Source organism: Cygnus atratus, chromosome 13, assembly GCF_013377495.2.
Source record: "Cygnus atratus isolate AKBS03 ecotype Queensland, Australia chromosome 13, CAtr_DNAZoo_HiC_assembly, whole genome shotgun sequence".
Lineage (NCBI taxonomy): Eukaryota > Metazoa > Chordata > Aves > Anseriformes > Anatidae > Cygnus > Cygnus atratus.
In genome coordinates, this window is record NC_066374.1 from 12,301,001 (window position 1) to 12,313,481 (window position 12,481).

The 12,481-nt window shown below is 42.6% G+C and overlaps 1 long non-coding RNA gene across 1 annotated transcript in view; it reads left to right on the forward strand.

Annotated features, from left to right (window-relative positions):
* LOC118245509 (uncharacterized) overlaps positions 1–5,551 on the forward strand; it is a 47,071-nt gene extending 41,520 nt beyond the window's left edge. The window contains exons 2-3 of the long non-coding RNA XR_004777873.2: positions 2,853–3,027; positions 3,927–5,551. This is a non-coding gene — a long non-coding RNA (uncharacterized LOC118245509). The remainder of the gene's footprint in view (positions 1–2,852; positions 3,028–3,926) is intronic.
* The last annotated feature ends 6,930 nt before the right edge of the window (positions 5,552–12,481 follow it).

The window sequence follows — 12,481 nt, forward strand, 5'->3', positions numbered from 1 at the left end:
TAAGAAAACTGCCTGGCCTGTCTGGCCGGGGAGGAGGAGGAGTACAAATGCACATAAAAGGCTTCCCTCTACACAGTCACCAGCAAATGCCTGTTATTTAGCAAGGATGAAGTGCAATCTATTCATGTTCTGCTGCGCTGAATTAACATGACGGATTAGCTCACAGCAATGGATCAGTTCAGGGGAAGCTGGCTGGAACAGCTTGCTTGGAGCTAACCTTTCTCAAGGTCTTGCAAAAGGCTGTCCTTTGCCCAGTTTTGAGTGGGGTCCTCTTAGTCCATGACATTGTAGCCTAAGAACATCATGACACATAGTTAAATCTTCCTCCTCCGTGCTCTATCCTGGCGGTCTCAAGGCAAGGGAAGAGATGGGAATCAACTCCTACCCCCTCCCAACACATAATGTGATTATTCCTGAGTAGCCTTTGAGTAGACTCAAAGGAGGTATGCATAAAGGAAACAATATTCCTGAGATGCAGGCAAACAGTGCTGGTTTCAAGGCAGAGCTTTGCACTGAATTCCTTACCAGTGCCACAGCAGGGATGGAACATTAGCTGTGAGGCAGTAGATCTGCCAGCTAATGAAGGCTATATTTAAGCATAACACCTGTGTGCAGAGGCTGCAGGGAAGAGGCTTCCAAAAAAGGCTTCCCCACCCACTACGTAGGAGCTCTCTCCTCTGCTTTGGACCAAGCCCAGATCTGAGCACACTGGGGAACACAGAGGGACTGCGGAAGTCCTGGCCACATTGCTGCTAGCTTGGCACCACCAGAATGTGGGGTGCTGTAGGGGGCTGTAACTGCCCCCCCCCCCCCGTTTCTGCTCACCTTAGCGGTCATTGTGAGTGAGTAGCTCTGCTTTCATCCTGGAGGAAAGCAAAAGGGTGAAGATTATGGCTCTTTCCACTCCTCTGCACCTCTGGAAACAGATCTTTGTTAGTCTTTATTGTTACTCATAATGAATCCATTTCCGTACCCACCACTAAAACAATTTAGGTGCCTGATAAATCACATTACTTTCATTTATATTCAGGTCTAACTGATTCCCCATGTTTATTTTCTCAAGAGCAAAAAAAGCATCATTCACTACCAAGCAGCTTTCTCTACTCACAGCCTTGCTCATTCTCCAATGCAAGCATGTTCTTTCCTCTCTATCCCCAATCAGTTCGGAGGAGCAAAAATCCCCTCTGGTTTGTAGGTAAGCATTAATTAGCCCACAGCAAATGCACAGACACTTGCTCTTCTTTTCCTAGAAAGTTATCATGTACAGGTCTGGGAGGAAGAAACTGAAGTCAGGTCAGAGCTATTGGCCCCGGCAGCAAACCTTGCAAATACTGATTTCTCTTGACAGGACCAAGCAGAAAGAGTGGGTTTTGCTATTGGATGTTTGAGTTTAGGAAAGTGGTCTGGTTTCCTTATAACTCTTCCTTATGCTGCTAAGTCCTTAAAAACCCTTATAGATGTGTAGATATATAGTTGTGCATTTAAATAACAAAAAAGTGTGTTTTTACTTATTTTCCACATAAGAATGATCAGGTTTCAGTTTCCTCTTTCAGCTGAAAGACAAGATGGTGGGGGAAAAGGCTCTAATCGTATCTGAGGTTTTAATATTCGTCAAGCAGTGTTTTCTTATATTTGTGTCAAAGAATGGGACAGAAATAAAAGGAGGAACACATTTATTGTAAAATCTAAGGGACAGTATTTGGATTTTGTATTTCCATAGTGACATACACTTTGGTAACATGCAGAAGGACCTGAAAACAATTACAACAATCTAACATTCAAGATCAAAAGTAAGGCAAAGCAGGGGAATGAGGCATGAAATTTGTTCATTGTTCATTTACCAGACTCAACATGGACATTTTTGTATCTGAGACTTGGACTCAGGGGAGTTACATCACACAGTCACAGAGCCTTTCTTTGAAAGAAGCTTTTTACATTAAAAAACAAACAATAACAACAACAGCATTCTTCTAACAGATCACAGCTGAAGCAAAGCAATTTTATATCCAGAAATAGAAATTGGTTAAGAGAATTAGTGGCTGTCTGAGGCATCAAGCTGGGTGTGATAATGAGATGGGTTATAAATAATGTCATTAATTCACATGTCCTTCTAACACATGCCACTCCAGTTAATGTACAAATCCCAAATCCCTCAACGCAACATTCACTGACCTCCTCATTAAAGTATCTAATGGCATGAAGCCTGTTTTGCACAAATCTGCTATCTAGAGCTCTGAATCATGAATAATTATAATGCAGCATTTCTGCTCCTGAGCTAAAAGACAGAAGTATTTCTGTCACCAGAAAACAAGACTTTCATGTCTTTCATTGCCTTTTCAAAGTGTTGTGGTGTGTTATGGGGCAGCATATCTCCCTGTGCTCTGTGCCAGTGCTGGGGCATGCCAGCATCCTCGAAAACCCCCTTCTGCCTCGAAGCAGCCCTTGATATCTTGCTGCTAGGCCCCTAAAGCTAAATACACCTTATTAATCTCTCTGATTGCCCCACTAGCAGCCACTCCTCTGCTGGAGAACGGTCACTGCTGATGGCAGCTGGTATTTGTCTCTGTTTGTCAAAGGCTTGGCTGGATCCCCAGGGCTGCTGAACAGAGGAGGGGTGTGGGGGCGGTACTTTGATTTCTTTATACCTGGAGGGAAGGCAGAAGTATCTACTTTCCTTTTTTTTTTCTTTTTTTTTCTTTTTTTTTTTTTTTCCCTACTAGTAGGTTTTTTTTTTCCCCTTCTAGTAGACTTCTGAAGGAGTAAATGTACTTCTGGAAAGTGCTTGGAGAGACCTGTTACCTTCAGCGAGTTCTGGAGCTTCTGTTGACTGCATTCTGCCTTTCTTTTCCCAGAACGCTTCAGGATGTCACTGCCAGAGTCCTGTAGGTAGCTGGCACAGCACCCAGAGGAAACTGCTTCTGGAACCTGAAACTGGTCTTTTGTTCTCCATCAGCATCACATGCAGCCTGAGTGATATTTCTTCTGCTTCTATATTAAGAGAGAGAATGCACTGTGTGTTTTCAACAGGTAGGTAGGCAAACTATCTCTGCAGGCTTTTGTCAGTGACAGTTTCCATGGTGTTCATGCCCTCTTTTTCAATCTCAGAGTTAGTACAATTTCATTATCTCCAAAGATAGTGTTTAAATTGCCCATCATGTTAATAACTTAAACCCTGGTAATTATGGTTTTTTCTAAATAATCTAATAAGGATGCTTCTGCTTTGATGGGGAGAGTTTAATTGTAAAACAATATTTATAATGGACTTACAGAAACCATGATCAACTAGAATGTCTTCTCTGGAGGTTAATAGTCCTCTCTGCCCTGCAAGGCCAGAACCTAGCCTCTTCTTGACGAGCATGGGAAAGAATCTATGGGTTTAAATATGGAAAACATTGAGACAGTGGTCATTTCATCAAGGGATTCAGGGATTCTTCCAAAGAAACCCTTCCCCTGCCCATCTGATGCAGTGACACTGCTGATTTTGATGTTGCTAGTCTGGATCTGCTGCACATGCTGCTCAGCCTTCTCTAATGTAGAATATTGACAGGAGTGAAAGCTGAGGTGGAGCAGGAGACTTGTGCTGGGTGTCCCCCTGGTGTGCTGGCTGCACTGCCATGATCCAACTGTGGCTGACAGAATGAGCTACCTTGGAAAACCCCATTCAGAAATGAACTCTAATTAGCCCAGTTATTGTTTGAAAATGGCTATTTAGAATGTGTGTATGCATATGGGTTGGAGTAATATGATGATAAATATCAAGTGGGATGAATGCTGCCCCCAGCTGATCTATATTTCAGGGGGGGTTCATTCCTCAAGGCATCCTCCTGCTCTGAAATCATGATATTGACTTACAAGTCATGAGATTTAGAAAGTAATATAGCTGTGTTGTTGTTGTTCTTGTTGTTTTATTATTTTTTTCCTTCTAGGATTTGAGTATCCAGGGTGCATATAGCCAAGCTTTCCTCTGAGCTTTTCAGGGAAGCAAAGCAGAAGCCCAGGTAACCACCTGCCCTCAGGAACTGCAGCTCCACAGACGTTACTGGATATAGGAAGATTTGGCAAGACCACAGCATTTCTGCACTTGTTTATCCCTGTAGGGACAGGGTAGTGTTACACCAGTTGTGCAAGGATATTCTGTATAATTCCCAATGCCCACATTCAAAAAAGAAGAATTCAGAAATTCGTAGTAGACATATGGGGAACAGGGGTCAAAATGTCCTCTCCAGGACTAGGGACTTCTCAGGACACATGGAGTGGAGGGTAAGCTGGATAGCGATTTTAGGCTGAGGAACCAAAAGGCAAACCAAGTGCTTTCTCCAAAACAAGACCAAAGCTGCAAGGAGCCAATGTGTATGAGATGTCTATAGATGCCTCATTATGTAAAATTATTCCCTTTAAAATCTATGCTAAAGTAACCTAGTTTTGTAACAGGATGCTGCTGGCTAGGCATCACTGGCTTGTAATGCCTTTGACAACATTTCTTGTTCAGTTTCTGCAGTGCTGGGATGGATCTGTGCATCAGCCTGAGAACTAATGCCAGAAGAACTGATTTAATTTGTGGTCTACCTCAGCATCTCCTCTATGGATTATGTAAGACATTTTGCTTTTCTGTAGTTATAACCTGGTCCTGAGGACAGTAGACTTTGCCTTCACATGTGGGCTTGCCTTGGCCATCCACTATTGCAGTGAGAGCTACCAGAGTTATAAATCGCATAAAACATATATAGTTTCTTCTGGAAGAAATTAGAAGTGGCTCTAGATGTCACATATCAACTGGCTTATAAATATAACTTTAATGCCTAAAAAAAGGTGATGATCACCTTTATACCTGTTTAATAGCATCATTTTAAAGTGAATTACTGACATCATATATTACCTTCTTCCCCTACAGTAAATGGTCTCTCCCTGCACTATTATATTACTTATTGTAAATTCATTCAAGCAGTATATTTTGCTTTCAGCAAGGTATCTTCAGTTACTTTTTCTGTCCAGGATAAATTGAGATAAATTTTGCCTGTGCCTGCATTTTGCTCATGGCATCCATCTTTGCCCATGAAAAGTTACATGTAGAGTTGAACAGGACTTGAGAAATGATCATATTGTACTGTAGAAAGTTACAGATCACCAGTTTGCAGTCAAGCTGTGTGCAGAGGGCTCACTGAAGCAGCCAGGAGTTTAATAGGAAGTGAAAAACATAAAGAAATGTGATGTATTCTCTAATGTTTATCCCGATAAAGTAATAAGTACATTACAAGGAAGTGACACTAGTTATTTACCATGACATCATAAGATTATACAGTAGCGTATCACCCTAGGCACCACTGTTGCTAGTTATCATATTTTTGCTGTTGTAGGATTTATTTCAAGGGCTGTAGAAAAAACAAAATTTTACTTTTTTTTTTTGGGGGGCAAGATTTCAAATAAAAGAGATCTCTATCCCTGTGCTGACATTCCTGTTCTCCCAAGGCTTAGCAAATCTCACAGCTGTGGCCACTTGCTGCCAAATCAAATAAAAACCCTAAGGTTAGCACCAACCAGCTTCTTTGAGGAGTTGCAGAGCCATTGTGGAAACCACTTGATTGATGGCTGTGGTTTTACAGCCATGGGAGTGAGATGTGTGAGGGTCAGTCCAGCTTTGCAGTGGCTTTGGGGAGACCTGCCTATGGAAATGAAATGTACATCTTTTGTGCATTTTAGGAAACCCTATGAGCTGTCCCTAAATGCAGCACATTTCTGTGTCAGTCTAGCCCTTGTTTCATGCTTACAGCTCTGGAGACTCCGGGATGGGTTTGTGGTGAGGATCTGGTGCTGTGGTGGGCTGGACGCCAATAGAGAACCCATTACATCCTGCAAAGCAGTGCCTGCTGTGTCTGATCAGAGGAGTGGCTCAATACCAAGTTCATTTGAAGGTGGAAAAAAAATTTTTCAGGTCTTCCCCCTGTAAAAAGGATCTGGCTGGTGTCTGGCCCTGGGACACATCAGCACTCACCATCCCAAGGGCTTTCCCTGCAGCAGTGGAGAGTGCCAACTGCAAAGTTGCTCCCTCATGTTCTCTTCCTGAATTGTCATCATTCGCTCCTCACTAACATCAAGTGTTTTATTTAAAAGTGTTTAGATATGCAGAGCTCATTTTGGATTTGTATAATCACAATTTTTAAGTGGACAAGGCCGTGATTTTCTCATTACAAGGAAGCAATGTCACTTTTCAGCTCAAAGTGAGTTTTCAGAGCCACATTACGAAATACAGGCAATTAAATATTCAGACTTCAAACAGTGGCATGGCTGCATACATCCAAGGAGACAGTTCTTACCCACCAGCTCATATCTACCTTGCAGCGCTGTCTGCTCAGGGGAGTAGGGGAATCCTCCTGGGAGCTTCTGTTGATCTTGTGGCAGTGATTCCAAACATATCTTTGGGGGTGCTGCTGGGCCTTGCTGGAAATAACATTCAAACCCGACTCTTTCTGAATTTTACTCTGCAAATGTTGTAGTGGTACTGTTGAAAGTGCAGGTCTGTACACCACAGGTGACCAGAGGTCTTGTGGAAGGAGATGTCTGTACTCTGCTGGCCTGTCTCTGTTAGCTAACCCCTGTAAAACCTCTGAAGTTTATTCTGCCCACATACACTACTGAGAACAGAGAAGCCTCTCCTCTGGAGTTTTTAGCATTCAGTAAGTAAAAATCAATTGATTTTTAGATCATGGGGCTGAGGGTTGAAAGCCTGTTGGGATAGATTTTGTTTAACTTCTGTATTTAAATAGCTCACACTGTTTGAATACTTATAGTTGCCTTTTTATTAGCTCACTCATGTCAGCGATTTGTGTGTCTGTGTCTCATGTCTTTGGAAAAAAAATGAAGCAGCTGGCATGCAGGTCTACAAATAGGTATTAGCCAACGTCTGATGTAGAGACAGTCAGTGTTATTCTGAAAGACCTAGGCAGGGTACAAAGACCTCAACTCGTCAGGTGCCACAGGGACATTTTGACCGCAGGCCTTTCTCACTGTGGATTTCACTGGCGGTCAATGTCTTCTGTGCTGTCAGGAGCACCAGGGTCACCCCTGCCTTATGTTATCTTGCAACAACCTTGCACATCACTGTAACAGCTAAGCTGCAAAGGGCAAGGTTACCTCTGATACTTGCAAAGCCAATTAGGACTTACAGAGCACTAAACTCAGATTTCTTCAAGTCATTTCATTTTATTGATCAGACACATTTTTATTTCCAGACTGCTCACTCTTGGGAACCATCCAGACTTCATAGTGCGAAGGACTATGTAAAATGTACTGATTCAGCACTCCCAGTGCGGTTGTGTTTTTTTTTCTTAACCTTGCAAGCTACATTTAAGACGCTAGACAGGTCTTGAAGAGCACTATCATATATCCAGTGCTTTTCTGAAAGATTTCTCCAATTTGCATTTCCCTTGTCCTTTTCAAAATCAAAACACTTCCTTCCCCTCCTTCTTGGTTAATTCCTTGGATTTTCCCGGAAGGGAGATTCTCAGCATGCAAGAGAGTTCATAAAGCAGATGATGACACTTAACTTCTTCCAAAATATTCCATGCAGGCTGGTAACTTTTCCCTATGGCTAATGGAGCTCAGATCAGACAGCCAACACTTCAGGTGAGAAGCTGGAGCTCTGCGTCTCCCCCAGAAAGTGCAGCACAGCTCTGTGCTGCCACTGCTCCTTTAGCACCTTTGTGAGTGCTGACTCCAGGCACACACATGCAATTTCCTGGAGACTCTAGTGTGAGTGAAACGACTTTACAGACAACTTAATGCCTTCTTGCACAGGAAAGATATATTCTTTTTGCCTTGACTGAAAGAGAGGCATAAAATCCCAGGAAAGGAAATAAAGTGATTCTGGATCAATAGAGAGAAATATACAGTAAATGGTTTAGTATGTTGTGCAATAACAAGAGCCCTTGTGCATTATAAATACAGATGCTTAGTTTATCATGTCCATGCTGTCAGTCCTTCAGTACCCACAAGCCACTTAAAAAGCACGCAGCTGAGCAGGTCTGAAGCCACCACAGCTGCCTTTGTGTGTTTTTCTGCTACTTGGAGAGACATCTTGGACTGAGAATAATGCTGAGAAGAGCCACCATCAGCACCCTGGACCTGGACAGACCAGCGGATGCAAGACAGAGAAATCTGTGCTGAACCTGCATGGATCTGGCTAATGTTTAAAACCAGCAGCAGCCATTTCCATTGCTCTGGGTAACACACAGGTTTCCTGGATCTAGGGAGCAATTAACAAGTAAGTGGCTGTGAAATGAAGGTTGGAGCATCTCTGTGTGAGGGATCTGCAGAAACCTCTGCAGAGCTGAGGGTTGAGATATCTTCAGAGTTATGCTCCTAACCACATTAGCTGTGCCCTTGGGACTTGCAGGTCTTCCTTGCTATACAGATAGCAAAGTCCCATAGTCTGGTGAAATTTGGCTGATGGAAATCCATGCTGTCACACTTCCTTAGAAGATGGCCAGGGACAAGCACAGGGAGAAAAATCTATGCTGATTGCAAACACCTCGTTTCCTTCAGAAATCAGACTAGAATTCTTCCCAGCACATATAGGCTGACTGCAAACATCTCAGAGTATTTGCAGGGCTGTTAGCAGTAAGCTGGCAATAAGTGCTGTCAGAGGCCCTTTGCAAGACCATGGGTCACCCCTTCTCTAGATAAAGTACTACCTTTGTAATGTGATGTGAGATGTTTTATTTCTGTACAGCACAGAAACATAGAAAATAGATGTTTAGCTGACTGGTAAGTGCAAGTTGTGATGTACTAGTTTTCAAGTGTTTATTCCCCTGGTCTTGTCTACAAACCAGGAAGAAATTGATCTGAACAGATTTCTCCCTTTGCCCGCCTGAAGCTCCCACTCCTCCTTCAAAATACTTTTTCAAATTTCTTCTGAGAAACATTACTTTCAAATAAGCTAATAGAGAATACATAATGAAATAAGAGAAGATTTCTGTTGAAACCAACATATCGTCATGTTCCCAGTTCACCTCCTTGCCTCAGATTCCCTTTGTTCTCCCTCCATCCTCTCACCAGCCTCCCCGTTCTTCTTCCTTTTGACTGCCCACTTTCACATTCATTTTGGCTTTCCTTCAGTCTTTTAACGCTGTATCTATTCCTTGAATTTACTATAGTTTGACATTCTGTTTCATGAGTCACCGCTGGGGACAGAGTTTGAAGTAGATCAAATTGCACAAACTAGTTCTTACAGCTGCCTAAAACTAATCTGAATTCATGCTCTTTATTCCCCCGATAAACCTTTGTGGATTCTTTCTTCTACACACTCTCCCCAGAAGATGATGAAGTAAATATAAGTATTTATTGCATGTGGTGATGGCTGAATGTCAGGGATAGGGAGACCAAGAACTTCTTCCCTTTTACCTTTGCACAGGTCCTCAGCTTGCACACCACAGAAAGTCTGGATCATGTCCCTTTCCTCAGGTTTCTCTAATCCTTTTCCTTCCAGTACATTTTCAGTCAAACTTCGTAATCCTCAATGAGGTAATTGGGTATGCGTCCAAGTATGCATCCCCATTTACATCTCCCCTAGTGAAATGCTGAGTGGCAGCCACACTGAATTCCCAGCACTTTTCTGGCCTTCCCTTTTATTCTATCATGCTTTGTTGAATTTGTTTTCTCTAATACAATAGAAATAACGGTGGTGTTTAGAAGAATGCTTGCTTACCAAACAACTACTAAATTCTCCATACAACTCCACTTTGCTGTGGTGTTTAATCACTTGCAGAAATTGTTCCTAAGCTTGTATTTGCTACTAAGAACATTAATCTTTAAATAACTTTATGCCATGGTGGTGTGAGATGATTAGGTTTGCAAGAATATCTGTTGTGGTGTCATCATAATTTTCATTAGTACAGTGGATTATGACAGCTTGTTCTCTGCTCAAATTGATGTGATTACTAGTCTGAAACCCTGGCACATTTCACTAACACCTGACATCTGGAAAAGAAAGGTGGGAGGCAATGGAAGCTCTCAAACTTGCTACGTGATGCACACCAATGGTCTCATCATTTGTTCCAGCAGCTGCTGCAGCCAAGGGTAATGGCCTTCCTTGGTCAACAGAGCTAACGCAATTCTTGCAGTGATAAAACAATTAGCTTTTGTGATTAGTGATGGAAAATGCCATCAAACAATGAGTTGTGCTGAATAGGCAGCAACTGGAATTACTAGCACTTCTCTATTTAAATTCAGGTAACATATCACAAGTGGGTGGATGAGTTGGAGATTTATTTTAAGAAGAACAAAAAGCAAGTGTCAAATATACATGTGTACATCAAAGTGTACATCAAACTGAAGACCCGTATTAGAACAGCAATGACAATGGAACAGTTCTACCAGCAAAACTGTAAAGGGATGAGTTTCTAGCTTATCTAACAACACCTCTAGCAGAGGATGAACTCTTGCCCTTGAATAATTGTGGTCCCTGGAAGGCTAATACTGCATGGGACAGCAGTGAGATGCTGCCCTGAGAGGCCAGACACACCCACTCTGGCCCAGCCATGACCCTGCACAGGACCCTCAACAGCCTTTGGTTCCCTAGCCTTCATCCAATACTGCTGATAAAAAAAGGGTACTATCAGACCATCTAACTTCATTCCTGGCATTTAACAATGACAGCAAAAGGATCCACAGAGAACAAGGCAGGTTCATAGTGGAAGTGAATTTTCCTTGTGCTACGAGTGAAATTCCTTCTATGCAGCAGCATTAAGCTTCTTACCAGCAGCTAAAAAATGCAGGCTGTTGGCAATGTTTTTCTGTGCAGACGTATATATTTCAGCACTCGTCACTGGTGATGAATCTTTTCACAGTGATCTTGTTCCCTGCGGAGTCAGCAAGCCCCACGCACTGCCAGTGCTATGAGTGTCCGACAGGAAAATCAGATTTGCACTTTCACCATTAAGCTGCTATTTCCAGCCCTGAAAATTATGCTGGGTGACATTAGGCAGCCAGGCTCCACAAAACCTGCATGACAAGACTGTCAGATCACTGCACTGGCAGAATAATCTGTTCTGACACTAAGGAAACCACTACATGGGAAAAACTGAGTCCTGACCCAGCCAGGGACATGTGCGAGGGTAAAATGCCAGTGCTGCCACCGCAAGAACTCTGGCTGTGTGACCAGACATAGGACACACGATGTATGGCACACTGGTGCCCAGGGATCTGGCTGGCACTGCACATCTCTGAGCAGAGCCAAAGTCCATTCGAGGCAATTTTTGTGCATGAGATGTAACTGCACAAAGCAGTAACTGCACAAAGCAAAACCAAAACAATTTGAGTAGTGTGGTCTCCCTCACAGAAGACATCTTGGGCTTCTGATAGCGACCATGCCTGGGCTGAACTGCAATGCAGACAGCAGGGAAGATGGGAAGGGCTTTGACAGAGTGTCCAGCCCTTAGTGAAGTTTTTGTGCAGCTCAGAAAACATATGCAACTTTCTCAACTCCACATCCAAATTTTCTTACAGCAGAGTGAGGTCTTGTGTTTGCCATTATTGGGGATATGTTCTGTTCAGCTATGTATTAAACTGTTAGGAAACTAACCCAAACCCATTAATCACTAGCATATTTCTTACTACAGTACCAGCCAAGGATTACTTCAATACTTATTTTAATGGATTCCTCAGCTATGAAGGTTAAAGGTCTTGCAAGACACTTTTTATAAGCTTTCTGAAATCGAATCCATCACTAATTTCCGTATGTCTTGCACAGCACTAGGCTAATGTAATGCATCACCACATAAATCCCTCTCTGATAAAATTATCCCAGGTATTACAAAAATTCAAACCATTGTTCTTAAATACATGTGCCTTTTTTTCAGATGTCTCACTAGTTGAGATGTAAGCCTGGTATCTTCAAGACATATTTTCTTGATGATGACTGTCATTTGTAGTTTATGATGACACCTGGCAGCTCAGATTCTCCATGCCAACAAATGTTAGAGACAGAAGTGGTTCTCTAATGACATCTCTTAGTACAGAACAACTAACTTCCTACTCGTGTCCCCAGGCTGAATTTTTGGCCCAGTTCCAGTGTTATTCATCCCACAAGCCAACCTGCTCCCTCTAACACTGTATAAAACACTGATATGACTCCTTCGCTCTTTCAGCATTGATTTCTTCAACTAATTTTGGTTACCCAGGACATACAACCACTGGTCTAAGCATCAATGGTTGCTTCCTTTTAGTGTGTTGCAGATGGATTGGTGCAGAGGCAGTGGAGCATAGTTGCAGCATTGTTGCCTTCTTTGTTTTCCAGTCATGACCTCCCACAGAGGAGAAAGGGAATGGTATCATGTGTCTAATTCTGCTACACACCACAACTGTGTGCTGTGCTAAGACTAGACATCTTTTTGCCTTCTCTATCCGTGAGCCATTAACACATTGCCTATGACCAGTTGGAAAAGGGCAGCGTGACAAGCCAGGCCACAACAACCATGGTATATGTTAT